Source organism: Myotis lucifugus, unplaced genomic scaffold (genome assembly GCF_000147115.1).
Source record: "Myotis lucifugus unplaced genomic scaffold, Myoluc2.0 scaffold_101, whole genome shotgun sequence".
NCBI classification, from domain to species: Eukaryota; Metazoa; Chordata; class Mammalia; order Chiroptera; family Vespertilionidae; genus Myotis; species Myotis lucifugus.
The window spans coordinates 3,201,676-3,204,650 of record NW_005871149.1 but is presented as its reverse complement, the minus strand read 5'-3'; the positions used below and the strand labels follow the sequence as shown (position 1 = coordinate 3,204,650).

Below are 2,975 nucleotides of genomic sequence, written 5' to 3'. Positions count from 1 at the left end.
CCTCACTCCCATGGAAGATGCAGGGAGGCCCATCCTTGAAGGAGGCTGCTTAGGGTGAGCATGTGATAGGGAGGGATTTCCTTATCCTGGGACCACCTCTGGTGCTTCCTCTTCAGTTACTTGTGCTCTGCTGTCCCCGATGTGGTGTGTGCCCCTCTGTGGTGAATGCCTGCAGGTGGACACGAGACCTCTCTTTGCTAGAGTGAACAGGGCTCACCCTCGGCTCATTGGGCCGAGCCCAGTGACATGGTGTTGCCCGAGGAGGGGTCTAAGGGCACTCGAATGCCCCGCTTCCCTCCCTCAGACCCCTCTGCTGGAGCAATGCCTTGCACCCCTGCTTAGACCCCCACCAGGCCCGTCCCCTCCCGCTGTGGTCCTTGCTCCCCCAGGAGGAGGCAGGAGGTGAGGGCAGTCTGGCCCGCGGCTTGGACCCCTGCCAGAGAAAGCGGCCTGGCCCTTGCGGTGTCTGGGTGGCCGGGAAGGCGAGGGCAGGGACCGGGGACGGGAGGAAGTCCTCCCTACAGCACCAGCCCACAGGAACGCCAGACGCCCCCACGCATGTCCTCGGCGACCCCTCCCTCGCTCCCACTCGCTGACGGGCCTCTCTTTCTCTCTCCCACAGCTGGGCACACAGGACAGTCTCTCCACGGCAGGAGATGTTATGGGGCGTCCACCCGCCTCCTCCGCCATCCTCCTGGGAATGTGGCCTGCCCACCCTGAGAGCTCCTGCCGACCAGGACTAGGCCAGAGCAGCTGGGCTGGCCCCTCCACCCTCGACCCCCAGACTCTGGACTGACTCAGAGAGGGCCGGCGGGTGCCTCATGCTGCTGATATTTATCGTGGGCCCTGGAGGCTCCCATCTGCTTGAGGGGGGCTGGCGAGCCCCGAGGAGTACTCTCTGCCCCTGGGGCTGTGCCCTCCTCCCGCCCCCTCCAGCCAGCACCTGGGCAGGGACCCAGAGGCCCGTGGCTGTGGACAGCAGGGTGGGCGCTGAGGAATGGAAGAACCCTTGCGCCCAGGGATGGGTCCCTGCCCCAACGAGTAAGCACATGTCACAGAGAGATGCCTGAGATTGGCGGGGCGGGACAGCATCAGCTGGTTTCCTGGAAATGTGGGCGGCCCAGAAGCCGGGATGAGAAGGCTTGCCTGCCGCGCCGACAGCCCTCCACTGGCAATGCTGGTGCCAGGCAGAGAGGGGAGGCCAGCCCTGCCCTCGGGACCTGCGGGGCTCTCGATGCCAAGGTGAAGCCCAAGGCCGGCCGCTGCCCCACCGGCCCTCCAGAACCTGCCGGAGCTGCCCCGGGCGGCCGTCCAGGGGCGCCCCTCGAGAAGGAAGCCATTGCACTGTGAAGACTGGACCTGCCTGCTGTACAGCTCCAATGCACATCTGTCCGCCCTCCGCCCTCCAGCCTCCCCAGCTTCTGCACTGACCGCCCGAGCTGTCTCACCCGTCCCATCGACGGAGGGAGCCCCTGAGCCCTGACCTTCCGCTGATCTGGCCTCTGACTCCCTGGGGTGGGTGGGGCGGGAGAACGCCTGGGCTGCACCAGAGCAGGTCTCTAGGCTGCTGTTGGCCCAGGTTTCTGCATTTTGCACTTTGACGTTCCCAAGAGGGAAGTGACTAGTGGAAGGGAGAAGGGTGGGGAGGGCAGAGACCGACACGGGAGGGTCTTTGAAATGATGGGTATGCCCCCGATGCTGGGGGAGGCATCCACGCCCTGACCCCTGCCGCAGCCACAGCTGCACCCGGGGCTGAGCGGGCACCCGGGGCTGAGCGGGCTGTCCCTGTGAGGGGCCTGGTAGGCAGTGATACCTCCAGTCTCACCCCACGCACCCACCCAGGACCACAGTCTCTGTGACCAGGCAAGCCAGGGTGGGAGAGGGACCGAGCGTCTATTGCCAAATCTGCCTTGAGGACCTCCGCTTCCTGGGCCAGCCCCGGCTGCAGCTCCAGAGCTGGGCCGCAGGTGGCAGGGCTGTCAGTTGCCCTTGGTCCCTCTGTGCAGCTGCGTCCCTTCTCTCCTGCTGTCCTGGGCCCTCCATGGACAGACCACCCTGCTGGCTGCTGGGCAGGGCCCCCCACCTTCCCTTCCTGCTCTTGAAAGTGAAGGTCACTGGTCCCCGACGGCTGAGGGAGGAGCAGAGGAGTCCCAGGGAGGAGCAGAGGACTCCGGGTGGGACTTGGCCTCCTAGTCATAGACTCTATTTGTTGCCAGGAAGTATGTATTTAAAAGTGGAAGGAAAAAACAACAACACAGGAAAAGGCATTCCTGCTCCACCCCCACCCCTTAAACGTATAGTATTTTCAGAGTCAAGAAAGCAAAGAGCTTCCTTCCAAAATGGGTTGGCTTTGCTTTCCTGCCTCGGGCGGGCGCGGGAGGGCCCAGGGCCGCCTCGGGGTGGCTCCCGGCCGGCCGCACAGGACCCCTTCTTTCCTCTGAGAAAGCCGAGAGGGAACATTGGCTCACACACTGTGAGATTTTGTTTTTACACTTGGAAGTGATGAATTATTTTATATAAAGTCATTTAAATATCTATTTAAAAAATAGGAAGCTGCTTATATATTTAATAATAAAAGTGCACAAGCTGCCACGTGTGCGTCCTGGGGAAAGTTGTTTTTGGGGTGTGGGTGGCAAACATGGGGGGGTTGGGCATCAGCTGTTGGGTGAGACCCCGCTCAGAAAGCTTTTTCCAAGACACGCGGGGAAGGAAGGTTCTCTCCAGGCTCCAGCCTTGTTACCCAAACCTCCCGCGTCGCTTCCCAGACACCCGCCTCTGCGCATCTGTTTAATAGGGACGCCACCCAGCAGCCAGGCTGAGGCCTGGCCACCGCCCCGCCCCTGCCCGCCTCGCCCAGCCTGGGAAAGTGGCTGGTTGGGCTCTGTCCAAGGGTGAGGGGCCTGCAAGGACCAGGCTCCTGGCCTCTGACCCCTGCTGTCCGGGTCCTGGCGGAGCTCTGAGGTGAATGGGGAAGG

The 2,975-nt window shown here is 62.9% G+C and overlaps 1 protein-coding gene across 1 annotated transcript in view; it reads left to right on the top strand.

The window, feature by feature from the left end:
- Positions 1 to 2,546, top strand: part of CSF1 (colony stimulating factor 1) — a gene marked incomplete at its 5' end in the record, with an annotated part of 14,476 nt that extends 11,930 nt beyond the window's left edge. Inside the window, one exon of the mRNA XM_023757082.1 lies at positions 623 to 2,546. The remainder of the gene's footprint in view (positions 1 to 622) is intronic.
- Positions 2,547 to 2,975: the final 429 nt, after the last annotated feature.